The sequence below is a fragment of the Prunus mume genome, linkage group LG2 (assembly GCF_029339155.1).
Source record: "Prunus mume cultivar Tortuosa linkage group LG2, ASM2933915v1, whole genome shotgun sequence".
Lineage (NCBI taxonomy): Eukaryota > Viridiplantae > Streptophyta > Magnoliopsida > Rosales > Rosaceae > Prunus > Prunus mume.
The window spans coordinates 40,098,023-40,111,958 of record NC_142699.1 but is presented as its reverse complement, the minus strand read 5'-3'; the positions used below and the strand labels follow the sequence as shown (position 1 = coordinate 40,111,958).

General features: G+C 36.2%; 2 pseudogenes; both read left to right on the top strand.

Annotated features, from left to right (window-relative positions):
* The first annotated feature begins 210 nt into the window (after positions 1–210).
* LOC148920340 (uncharacterized) lies at positions 211–4,118 on the top strand (annotated as a pseudogene).
* Positions 4,119–8,085: 3,967 nt separating this feature from the next.
* On the top strand, positions 8,086–9,772 carry LOC148920339 (protein PUTATIVE RECOMBINATION INITIATION DEFECT 1-like; annotated as a pseudogene).
* The last annotated feature ends 4,164 nt before the right edge of the window (positions 9,773–13,936 follow it).

Here is a 13,936-nt window from a genome sequence, read left to right as displayed (position 1 = left end):
TGGATGATGAACCTTTCTCGGATGTCTTTAAGTACCATAGTGTTGTTGGGGCCCTTCAGTACCTCACCTTAACATGCCCAAATATTGCTTTTGTTGTTAACTAGGTCTATCAGTTTATGCATAGTCCTACCACTCTTCATTGGATTGCTATGGATCCTCCATTGTTTAAAGTTCACTTACGCCGATGGCCTTGTCTATCAGCCGAGTCCTATGGCTTTGACGGCCTTTTCTAATGCTGATTATGCTGGTGATCTTGGTGATCGTAAATCCATTGGTGGGTAGTGCATTTATTTGGGTTCCAATTTGGTTTATGGGAGCTCTAAGAAACATGCATGGTGTTTCTCGCTCAAGGAGGAGGTCGAATACTGTTAACTTGCCTACACAGCTGGTGCTTTATCCTAATTTCGTTCTTTGTTTGCTGACTTGCATCAACCTTTGTCTCCTCCTCAGCTTTGGAGTGATAATATTAGCTCCATTTCTCTTGCTTCTAATCCCTTTTTCCAGGCTTGGACTCATCATGTTGATGTGGACTATCATTATGTTTGTGAACAGGTTGTTGCTCAAGCCTTACATGTTGGTTTTGTGGCTTCTCTGGATCAAATTGCTGATGTCTTCACTAAGGGGTTGTCATTGCCTCGTTTCTCATCCTCGATCTCCAAGCTTCACTTTATTCCTCACTCGCTTTGCTTGTGGACGGGAGGGGGGGAGGGGCGGTGATAAGCCAAAGAAGGCCACTGACTCTAATACAGGAAAGTGACTAATTATGGGGATCTTGATTATGCAATTACTTGTAATTAATTGTAAAGTTATAAACTTACCTTACATATCCAGCAGGTAGGGTAAATCCACTGCTCCTTGTGAACAATATATATTACAAAATAAGCTTGCAAATATGTGTGTCTATAGCAGCCTTTCATCCCTTGCTTTAGATTTCTTTCAAGACCAAGGGATGAAAATAGGGTGATGCATTTGGAGAAGAAGAAGCAACTTGTGGTGCTTCTCTGGTGCTCCTCCTTCTTCAATTGTTTCTCCTGCTCAGTTTTTTCAAAAAGAACAGTGGCAACCAATGTCAGATGATCATAAGGACACAAAGAATAAAAATTTATTCCTTTAAAATCTTCCATTGTCAAATACCTTATCTTCCCTTTGTCTTATGCTTCATCTCCTTCTCTTTTGCTCCTACTTGAGAGATTGAAAGAACCCAGTGAAGAAGCCATGATCAACAGAACAAATTGGTAGAGAACCAAAAAGGGTTATCAGGGTTTACTCTAAAAGGGAAATCTTTGTTCTAGTTGATGAGATATTGAATGAAGTGAACTATGAAGTGAAAGTGAACAACAAAAACAAAGTAGCGAAAAGTGAGATGGGTTTGCTATCCTATATAATCTCTCATACAGTCCTTGTCCGATTAGGCCCCGTTTGGTGGGCTGGCTTGGACTGGTTAGGATAGGTTTTAAAGCATTGGATTAGGCTGGCTGGGTTGGGTAGGTTTTGAGCCATGTCCTATTCATTCTTGCACCAAACAACAGACTGGAAATAACTTTATTTTTTTTTAATAAATCAAAATTTTATTCTAATTTTATTTATTAACAATAATTCCAACTTTTTTCCTCAGATCAAAGAGAACCCCTCAAATTTTGCAAAAAGTCTATAACCAGAGGCAAAATCCTAATCAAACAGTCTATTCCCAGAAGCAAAATCCTAATCAAACGAAGAAGATAACTCATATCTAATAGAATCTTGACCTGTTTGGGTAATTTTCAATGTGTTGTTCAAGTCCAAGGTTAGAAGTGGGGTTGAAGGGGATGAAATAGGTCTGTATCTGTTAAAAATCAATGCTTTATTTGCGAGTGTTTTGTTGCGACAGATGGCTGAAGATAGAACCCTCTATATTTTGTTCAATGAAAGTCAAAGTGAACTTCTCTGATGCAGAGACTAAGGGGATGGAGGAAGAGAGAGGAGAGAGGAGAAGAGAGAAGAGGAGAAGAGCGAGGAGAGAGGGGAAGAGAGAGAAGAGAAGAATTTGAGAAGAGGGTTGCTTGGTCTCGCAGAGAGAAGAGGCTCAGTCTCGCAGAGAAGAGAGAAGAGGCGTGCTTGGAAAACGCAGAGAAGAGAGAAGAGGCGTGCTTAGAAAACTTGGGAACCAAAGCTAATTTCAGTCCAACTCCAACGGTAACTAAATCAGATGAATATCTTGATGGAGAGAGAGTATATGAAAGTAAAATAATGTAAACGAGGCAAAATAGAAACTCTGTTCTTCAATTCAATATGTAATTGACGCATTAAAAACACTGGTGGCTAAAATATCGGGATGCTATTATTAATGCCATATTGTTTCGAATATTTAAATATTTTCACTACAAGAAAGTAAATAAATAACCTACATGCTTGATTGATGGAGATTTTCAGTATTTTTGTTTTATTAGCGCTTTATTTTCAGTTGTAAATTAATATAAATTACAGTTTATCTAAACAAACTTTATCAAATTCTTGATCAAATCTCAAATTCTAGTATAATAAGACATATTTACGTACATATGTACACCAAAAAATTCTTCAAGATCGTGACTGAAAATGTAAATTCTAGACTAATTTCCCAAAACAGATAAAGGAAGAAATTCAAAACTAAAAGAAATCCTCAATCACCACACTTATTTGATAGCTCGGACTTCAGCCTTCATTGAATTATTGAAAAATAATTGGTAAAGTGAAAAAGTGTTCGTCCTTAAGAAGTTTCTTTTTCAAAGTTTAAACATGTATAATTTTTATATTTTTATATTTTAATTTTATATATAGTATCATAATGGGTATATATAAAAATGGAATGAGCTTGGAGGCTCTAGAGCCTCCCCTGATTATATAGATATATTTATATATTTGTGAACTCTGTAGTAAGATAATATTTTCCTACATATATATATATATATATATATATATATATACACATGAAAATGAATTTCCTATAATTTTTTTAATTTTATAATTAGAAATAGTAATACTTGGTTTAGTAGTAAGAAATGGAAGTAGTAACACTCAAGTGAAATAGAAACCTGGCATGAAAAAAAGAAACAAAAAACTTGGGTATTTAATTCTTGTCCTATCAGGAGAATAAATCAAGAAAACAGACAACTTGGGACCCGAACTAATTTCAGCCCAAGGATATCGGGCGAGATAAGATAATTCTAAACGTGAGTTGGCAACTTAAGGGTTTGTTTGGTTGGTTTAATTTCTTATGTCTAATAAAAATTTAATAGTACATTATAATTAATTAGAATAAAATATTCGTTTTCCCAGTGAGATTAGGAAACAGGAAACTACATATATATACGGATGTAGCGTGAGGCTTTTGTAAACACTAGCTACTGTGATTTAGGGTTTCCCAATTTTGCTATAATCTTTTCTCTTTCAGACAAGATGAAGTTTGTTTGCGATCAGGCTTTGAAGGAGCAGCAATGCGAGCGAGAGCCTCCTGTTGACGTTGACGTTGTCTATGACGACATCAAACTTGATGAGCGCCACTTGGCAATTCTCCAGAAGCCCAAGAAACCACCATCTCATGGCAAAGGCAAGGATTTGGAGACCTTCCGCTTTATGCTAAGCGCACCACCTCCATCTTCTTGTCAACAAAAGCCTACGGGGCCAAGAAAATCTGATGCTCATCATCGACGGCAAGACTGGGACGATGAAGACAAGTTGGAGAATAGCAAGCGAAAGCTTCACCAAGGCTACCAAGAGTTCCAAAACAGGAGAAATAAAATTCAACTTCTAGAGGTCAAGAACTTGCCTTTGCCATCTAAGCCTCAGCGAGGCCGGGTTTTGAGCAAGACCAGTTCGAGGAAGTGCCCAGAGCCTTCTGATTTTTTGGAGAGCCAACAAAACCCTAAGGGGCCCACAAAATCTACTCATCATCTTCATCACCGACGAGATTGGGATGATGAAGAGAAGTTGGAGAACAGTAAGAAAAAGCTTCACCAAAGCTATCAAGAGTTGCAAAACAAGAGAAAGAAAATTCAAATTCTGGACATTAAGAACCTGCCTATGCCGCCAAAGCCGCAACGAGGTCGTGTTTTGAACAAGAACTAGTTGTTGCCAGTTCTAGGAAGTGTCGAGCCTTCTAATTTCTTGGAGAGCACGCGATCTTATTGTCTAGTTTATTCAGTTCATTCAAAATAGAAACTCTGTTCTTCAGTGGCTAAAATATCAAGATGCTATTATTAATTTTGAACAGTCACATTGTTAAAACTGCATAAGCTTCTAAGAATATGAGTTCAAGAGCAAGTTTATATGTAGAAATGTAAACAAACAATGTATTAGATCCTTCAAATCAATTTCAGATGAGCTTGTTGATAATTTAAAAGAGATGCAATCATACAGGAATGTTAGATTGAGACTGTTGCAGAATTGAATATGACTGCATCATACATGCAATCCTCATATTGAAAGTAGAAAGAACTTAAAGAGGATCTGTTGGTGGTTCCAAATATACTTTGTTGCATTAAAATAAAAGTTCAAGATGCTACCCAATCTTCAATCAAAGACCTGACACTACATTCTGAACAAAGAAGAAACTTGAAGGGCCATCATTGGGGCAGCAATGCTAACTTCACATTGCAGCACCAAACTCACAAAACATAAGACTAGCGCCATAGAAAGGCTTGAACGAGTTACCACATATTCTAGTCAGTAACATTGGAGATATGAAAGAAATAGCGCAAGTTACGATAAATAATGAATGGACTGGCCGCTAGAACATGTAGTAGGCCGTTCAGCCTATCTATGATGCTAGTTTTTGTTTTGTGAGTTTGGTGAGCTTTTTGGGTGCCAAATTTGTTGTTGCTGGTCTAACATTTCCCGGAAGGGCAATCTTATAAATAGAATTTGAAATAGAAGCCATATTGGGCAGGGTGGTTAGTAGCATCATGGGATTTTTTATAGCCCAAGAACATTCAAATGAAATGATCAAAAAGCATCATGATTTCTACGCTTTGTTAGTTGGTTAGCATGCAGCCTATGTGCTGAGAAACTTTTGACTCAACAGCCAATCCCCATCTGCACTGTTGTAGTCTCTATAATGCACCACGTGCTCATACTCAATTTATTCCAAAGTTCCAACCGAACACACGTGCTCAGAATTCCAACATTCTTATTGTTTATAGATATAATTCGTCAACACAAGAGATATGAAATGTAAACAAGACAGTAGTAAATACGTATTATTATAATGGAATTCGAGTACAAGAAGTTAGAAATCCTGCTTTAAAATATCGTACTCAAGTATCATTAGCAGATAAACAAAAAGTTCTTTTAGACAATTTTTAGAATATTAGAACTAATAATGACAGCATGAGAAGAAGGCATGAAAAACTTATTAAAGCCCTTGAACAAGAGTTTTTAGCATATAATTATAATTATAAAAGAGCAAAACAACATCTTTCTTTTTTGCAAGAAAAACATGAGGGGCAAAAGAAAGAGTATGATACAATAGTAAGAAATTTTAGAATTATTAATTTAAGATGTCAAAATTTAAGCATGATTTTACAAAAAAAGAGGTTAATGAGCCCAACTTACTTGAGCATAATAGAGAATTTTCCCTTGAGTAAAAAACTAAAATTCCATATCTTCTTCAAACCCTAGCTAGAGAAAGGTAAAGATTTTTACCATAAGATATTAAGTCATATGATTATATTAGTATATGAGCAAAATAGTTCTCTTTAGTTATACATTCAAGCTTTTCTTTTTAATTTAAAAAATAATACACAACTTGGTATAAAAATTATTACTAAAAGCTGTTCTCATTATACTATTTATTTAGCTAGAATTTACATGGTGGAATATAGAGAATTGCATTTAGAGCATAATCCAGCATTTTTAGCAAAGTATGGTTATTTAGGTCAACTTTATATGGAAAATAGTCATCATTTAGATTCATTTTCCTCAAAATTAAAAGAAGTTATATATATATATATATATATATATCCCTCTTTGGAAGAACGTAAAATTAGATTTCACCAGCATACCCCAAGAGTGGTTTACGGATAGTATTTACCTAGATAGAGCACAACATAATATTATTATTTCTCATAATGAACTGCTTAGTCTAGCAGAATCCGTAAAAACGGAGATCTTTACCAAGCAAGACATTCAAAAATACAGAGGAGCAACAATAGCTAAGCAACAATTGTTCAATTATGAATTTGAACCTTCTTCACCAACCCAACTTTATTAAGATTTATTTAGATACTACATCTGGGAGACCAGATGACACATATGAATTCAAGATAAGCAAAACAAGAGGAAAAGTTTTTGATGAAATCTATAACCAGATAGCAGAACAAATTGAAGCATAAGACAACGACAACTCATACTGAAATAACTTAGGAGAAGACGAACTACACAATATAGATAACATGATGGAAGCATAACTCCATGTGACGACCTCATGATAAAAGAAACATCATCAACTTCATTTGACGTGAAGGATCATCCCAGCAGATAAAGTATAAGTTCCATCCTTTTTGGCTCTATATGGCAATCAGGAAGCAAAACTCCCTTGACGTCATATGAAAAGAAGAATCAGACTCCTTAGGCAATACAAAAATGAATAAAAGCATTATTGTACAAACACTATAATTTTGTCCTTCTTTATAAATACTTCCCTCATTTTGAACTGAATCAAAAGTCTCCTATTTTTCAACTCACAAATTAAACCGATGGGATTAGTTTGTTTGGCCGGTTGGAACAGTATTTACTATTTAGGCCCTTTTTTCCTAGTGTTACCCCGCTAGCGTGATAAAACCCGAAATTCTCTGGCGCCAAAATTCAAACACCTTCACATCACACGCTCGCAAAATGTAGTTGGAGGGACTCGCAGTCACAGCACCTCCAACGCTACCAAGCATCAGAAGATGACTATGCTTCAAATTCAGCAACGCGCTTGCTCTGCTTCTTTTCAATCCTCAATTTCCCACCGTCCACGTGTCCTACGCTCTCTCTCTCTCTCTCTCTCTCTCTCTCTCTCTCTCTCAGTCCATCTCCGACCCTCTTCTTCGTCTCGCCTCTCGTTCAGGGTCTCTCTTCCTTCTACGAAGACCTCATCTTACGACAAGTCGTTGATCTCATTTCCGCTCTCTGCGCTTCCGCTGATGCTTCGCTCTGAGCTGACTTCGTCGCTAGGGTTTCCGATCTCCTCTCGTCCGATCCGTTGGCCTTGAATCGCCGTCAGATTATATGGTATTTACATCCTCTGCATTTATCAATTCTCTACTTGTTTAGTTGTGAATTTCGGAATCGATTTTGAGATTTAGATTAAAATTTGCGGCAATGATTTGCTTTCTGTTTGCTTCTTGAGAAAATGTAGGAAAATGTTATGAATGTTTATGTTTTTAGGTAATCAAACAGTGCATGATTGGTTAAGGTTGAGCGAATTTGGTGTTCCTTTTTTTTTTTTTTTTGTGAAATTATAAACCAATTGGTAATGCTTTATTTCCCATTTGATTCTTGAGAAAACTGTAAAATGAATTTTGTATTTTTCAGTAATCAAACAATGTATGATTTCGGTATAATTGAACTTGATTTTACTGTTTCTCATGGCTCGTTAATTAATCATTAGGTAGAAGCCTAGATTGGACTTTTTGCAACCTATGATTGTTGGAACTATAGATAATCATAGACTGTTTGTGGAACAAGTACAGTACAATTGAAGGATTGTTAACTAAAACCTGAAATTCCCTTATTTATGTTTTAATACAAAGGAGGATGAGTTAGTGTTCATTTGAATAGTTCGTCCTGTTTCTTTAGATTTAGATTTCTCTACCTTATGCAGGTTCAGAGTTCCCAGTGAACACCAATCAAATGAAATTAAAAGTCATCAGATTTTAATATACAGCCCTGACAAGAATTGGAAACTCAAATTTTGGTATACCTGAAATTCTCTTATCCTTGTATTTTGGTTACATTTGTGAATTAGCATGTTAAATTTTTTGCCCTTGCATATCAAATGTTTTCATCATTGTGGAATGATTAAAAAAGGAAAATGAGAGAAGGACAATTTGTGAATTAGCATGACCTTGTTTATCTGCAAATTTTATGGCTAGGATTTGTAGTATACAGTGAAGTCTCAATAGATTAATATGCACATATGATCTATGCACCCACTGACTTCTATAACGAAAAGCTTTTCAACAATATCTTTAAAACTTACATCTTATTGACCTTAAAACATATATATCCCTGTTAATAATTTTGTCACCGATATGTACAGTAATGAGGCTGGTGTATCATTATGGTCTTTATAGGGATATCGCCATGGTTAGCCACCAAATTCCCTACATTCCAGAAGCTGAGAGAGTCCTGTTCGAGATTTTAAGTGAAAATGAATGGGATTTGTCCATTAGCATTGAAATGGTTGTTTCAACAAGAGAAAATCAACAGGCCATTGTCTTATCAGCTGCATAGATTTTGTGGAAGGAATATAGAAAATGGGTCTGACATCATCCTCCACGGAAAGAAGAGTGTCGTATGGTAAATGTTAATTCAATTGCAGAGTTAATAGCAGGAGCAATATATATATATATATATATATATATATTTTGTTCTTATCGATAGGAATTCTGTAGAAAAGAAGGCCAACAGCATGACATAATTTCTGAAGTGAATCTCATGGGAACTATTATTGACATATTTCCAACTGTTTCAGACCAGTGATGCTTGCGTGGTATTGGGAATGCTTACTACAATCTTTATTGCAAATCAACTTATACACAGTCCCCACAGATATCACATCCGTCTTAGTTTTAATTTTAAACTTTATGCTCAGTGCACCATGGAACTCTTTCTCATGATGGCTATTGGCTTGCAGTGACTATGACGGTGAGTAACTTAATTTTGCTGATTCCAGCTTTGCTTGCTCCTACAGGAATTTAATAAGAAAGCTTGTCTTCTTCTTTAGTTAATCGTTCTCACCACAGGAGCTGCAGATGGGTGTAATCATAAATGTCTCCTAGTAATTGGCATTTTTCCCCCTTAATTTTTAACCATTCTGCAAATCAAGTGCTCATAGTAGCTTTAAAAGCCATTATTTTCAGGTTTTAGAAGGTGTGGAGAAGTCTTAATATTGGTGCTTCTTATAAATTACTGTTAAGATGGTTAGTTCATCCTATTAAATTCAACCAACCATAAACAATTGCATTTTTCTTTTGAATCTACAGCCAGATAGGATGCAGCAAATTTCCTTTATTTGAATCTACTGCCATGACCTATGCAGACTATATCTCCTTTGGTCGCTTCACCATGCCTGTTGGAGTTGTTTACCAGAATATCTGATCAGAGGAATAGAACCAGGGAGGAATTGATATGCACCATGGAGTACCTAATGTCTGTAGTGGCTGTCCTAGAAGGCCTAATTATCTACAGTTCCTCATAGTGGCTATGAGTTGTGGCCTCTGCCTATCAATGATCTTGGGGTGGGGAATTTCCAATTTAAGGGACAAATGTGAGTTCCATGATTAGCATCAAAATTCATGTAAGAGTTCATGTAACAGTCACATTGTTAAAACTGCATAAGGTTCCTGAGTGGATGAGATCTGTATTTGATGATTCTTGCACCCAATTATTTGAGCATGCAAATTCCACTTTTATTTTGAGCTCTATTGAATTCTTAAAGACGGATCAAATTGCTAGTGTAAATCAGTTGCTCCATGTGACCATTTCTATGTCTTGCATTTTGTGTTCCCTTGGTTTTTGTTCTTGTCCAGTGGGCACGTTAACGGATTAAATTGAAGCTTTCCTTGCCTTTTCTTTTTTTGTTAGTACTCCAAACGTAACAATGAGTCAGTTTACTTTTGTCCAGTTGGTTTTAGAATGAACACTGACTGATAGGTTTCCTTAAATTTTCACCCTTTGTCATTCCAGTCATGCTTGAGGATTTAGAAGTCAAATAGCAAGGAAGTGCGATTAACAGAGAGATAATGCATCTATTTTATACATTGCAGGTGTGCAGAAAGCTGAAGTACATTGCCAACAGGAAAGATGGAAGGTGGTCACTATCCTGTACAATTCGGGAGAAGTTTGTGAGTATTTCATTCATGATGTCATCTGAGTCATCTCTATAATACTAGACAGGGATTCTGGAGGATTAGATTTTCAGGATAAGAGATTGTTAGAAGAAATAGAGCTTTTCTTTAATACTTTTACAGTAACAGATGACAGCTAAGAAAATCATAATAGTGGTTCACAGAGTGAAAGCACCTGCAGTTATTGCCTTTGTGATCATTGATTGCATGATCTTGATTCTTGATTCTTGTCAAGAAAGTTGAAAACCGAAAATGCATCGACTTTTTTTATAATCTTGATTCTTGTCAAGAAAGTTGACGCCCTTAATGGTTATCGTGTTAGACACTGTAACCTTGTTTCCCGTCTAACCTAAATTGACTAAACTGTTTTGTTGGAAGTTACTATCATTTTCAACTGTTTATGCCTTAGAAAGAGCTGACTTTTTTAATAATCTTGTGAAGTAAGTTTGTGCCTTTAACGTTTATCGTGTTTAACGTCTAACCTATATTGACTAAACTGTTTTGTTTGAAGTTACTTTCAACTGTTTATAGGACAAAATATTCAAATCCGACAGACAGTTTATACTTTGAGCTTGGAAGTTAAGAGACAAAATATTCTTTCATTGCTATAATTTGGAAATATACAGATAGTGGAAATGCCTACAAGACAGTAGACTTACTCATTAGCACTTTGTACATGCTGCAGCCTCTTCCTATATGTAAAAATCTTAATTACTTGAAGCTATCTATCTATCTATCTATCCATATACTCTTAGCTTAACAGTCTCCAATATCTCCACATGCTAGCAGTTGGCGCCAGAAATTAACATCTCAAAGTCTCTCATCGTTTTGAAGTTATCATCGATGACAACATTTCTCTCCATCTCTTCGAGGGCAAGCCGAGCAGCTTCTCTATCTCGTTGCCGTTGCTCCTTGATGTATTCATTGGCTTTCTTCATCTCGGCAGCTTTAAACCTCTTGATCTCGTCGTCGGTGTTTTCAAGACCATTAGAGCCACTATAAAGAACATCTTGTTTGGCTTTAAGGATGGTACCTGCAAATCGGGCCTTCAGCATTGCAACCCGAGCAGCCCTTCTTGGTGACAGATTGATCTCATCGGATGTTGTGGCGTTGACAGGAGAGGCATGATGGAGTACTGTCACTGGCGATTTGCAGCTACTGAAATTATTAGAAGAAGCCTCAGAATTACTCACAGCGACACCATGATCAAAAACTGCCTTCAAGGGCGCCAACCCGCCATTATCTTCTTCATCAATATCTTTAGCCTTAGGCATCTGCCTCTGTCTCTTTACCCTCCTCTTCGTTTGCTGACCCAAAACCCTAACTGGATGGGGATGAGAATTGGAATCGGAATCGTAATCGGAAGAACGTGGACGCTTGAAAGAACGGCCGGGATTGGGTTTTGCAGAGACATTGTGGTTGCGATTGTTCAAAGAACTCAGATTAAGCTTCAAATCTTCAAGCGTCATTGTCACCGAACCAATTAAATCAACACTTCAACTATAAACGAAGAAAGAAATATTGAACAAGTAAGTTGCGTGATTTTCAGTTTCTGCCAAGTGGGTTTTGGCCAAGAGCGAAGCGTGTGATTGAGAATCAGAATGGGAATGTGAGTGAGAGAGAGAGAAAGAGAGAGAGCAAGATCAGGGTTGTATGGATTTGGGGATTTAGGGTTTACAACCAACGGCTATATTTCTTCTCAATTCATTCTCTTCACTTATCTTGCAAACCCAATTGCTTAGCTTTCACGTCGCTCGGTGGTTGTGGCCAAGAGCGAAGTGTGTGATTTTGAAGGGTGTTTTTTGTGTGATAGGAGAATCAGAATGGGAATGCAGAGAGACAGAGAGAGGGAGAGAGAGATTAGGGTTATATGGATTTGGGGATTTAGGGTTTACAACCCACAGCTATATTTTTTCTCAATTTAATCTCTTCTTCACTTCTCTCGCAAACCAGTAGCTTAGCTTTCACGTCGCTAGGTGCTCAACTATCTACTCTGCCCACTGCCCAGCCTGAAGTTAATCGCGTTTCGTCTGTATATTTACACTTTTGCCCTCTCGTCTTTGCAACGATTATGTTTCAAACTTCCCGCTCGCATTTCAGTGCCAATTTGCTTGCACTGAGCTTAATTTATAATTTTACCCTTTCTTAAAAATAAAAAATAGTTTCACCAAAAAATTAAAAAATTAAAAAATTAAAATTGTTGCTACTTTTTTTACTTAACATCCCCTTTTTTTTTTTCCCTTTATGGGGTGCGTCAAATTTTATTTTTATTTTTTAAAAGAAAGTTCAAATTAAATAGTCACTTTTTTTAATATAGTAAAATGTTATGAGGGTACATGACTTGGTTATGTATTCAGAATGGGAATAAAACAGAATTGTAGTACGAAGGAATTGAAGCAATGATGAATTAGTTTTGAAGGAATTGGAGCAAGGATGAATCATGCTATGAAGGAATCAGAGTCTGGTAGTCCCTTATCATATTTAGTAAGTGTCTCAAACTGGTATAAGAAAAAAGTTTATTTTCACTGCACTACAATATCAATTATACAAATTTATAAATAAATCCAATCCTAAACATGTATTTATAAAAAAACTCAAACACTATTTAAACATAGAAACACACCCAAAATCAACCCCAAAGAACGATTATGCGGTTTGCGTAACATGAAGTTTTGAAAATCAAATAGAACCGTAATCAAGAAATGCAGTTCAATTCTTAATACCGCATGGAAAGGCTACACAACTTGTTCATCCTCACAGCATTAATTATCTTTTGTTTCTTTTCAAGTCCAGCTATTGTAACTACTGGTTCTGCAACCAACTACAATCCTCCCTATACCCGTAAGGCGTTATTTGACTGCCTTGTGTATTTTAATTAAGGAAGGTTCAAGAATTCAACATGGTGGTGAATTCCCGTGAGGCTCATATATTTATAATAATTTGCTTAATTTTGTATAGCTTCTGCTGCTCTGGGAGGAGATACAAGGTTACATGCCTAACTGCAGCATACAGTAAGGGTCGGAAACCATGCAAAGCCAATAATGTGGTGTATGTGACCGTCGTCGACCTCTGCCTCGGCTGTCAAGCCCAACAACTTGACTTGTCTAGAGAAGCATTCGCATCCATCGCCGGTTTAGGAGCAGGAAGGATTAAGATATACTTTCAGCCAGTGTTAGAGAGAATGGTCATGTTTTCGTACCTCTATTTCTTTTTCTTTGTCTTTCATAATGTAGAATAATAGGTGGATCCCTCAAGCCTAGTATAATGAATTCCAATATGTATTGATGACATATCAGCGGTAATGTTCATTTGCCGTGACATAAAAAATTATTTAAGAATCAATATGAATCTTGTTAACGGGGTCTAGCAGAGTGCAAAAGCACATTGACTTGTAAATAAGAAATCTTAGATTGAACTCCAATGACATCTTAGTTGCGTGTGTGTGAGAAATCTCCATCCTGTTTAGTTTATACCATCACTTATTTGGATATATAATAATAATAATAAACTATTCCTTATAAAAAAAATAAAAAAATAATCAATATAAATCCCAATTTGCACAATTCAATTGCTTACGAAGACATCAAATGAAGGGCATAATGGGTGGAAAAGAATGAAAAAAATTGACCAATAAACGGTGGTGCGCTCATTAAGCACAATAACTCTAAAACATCTAATAACAGTCTTAAATAAAATAGTGAAAAGATTAATCTTCCAAAACACTTGATGTAACTTCCTTTTAAGGGTTACATATATCATTCCGTGTTCTTATTTGGTAAGTAAATGTGGGGTAGAAAAATAATTAACTTTCAACCAGCTCACAAAAACATCATCCAAGCCAAACGTAGAAATATCCCAGATAAATA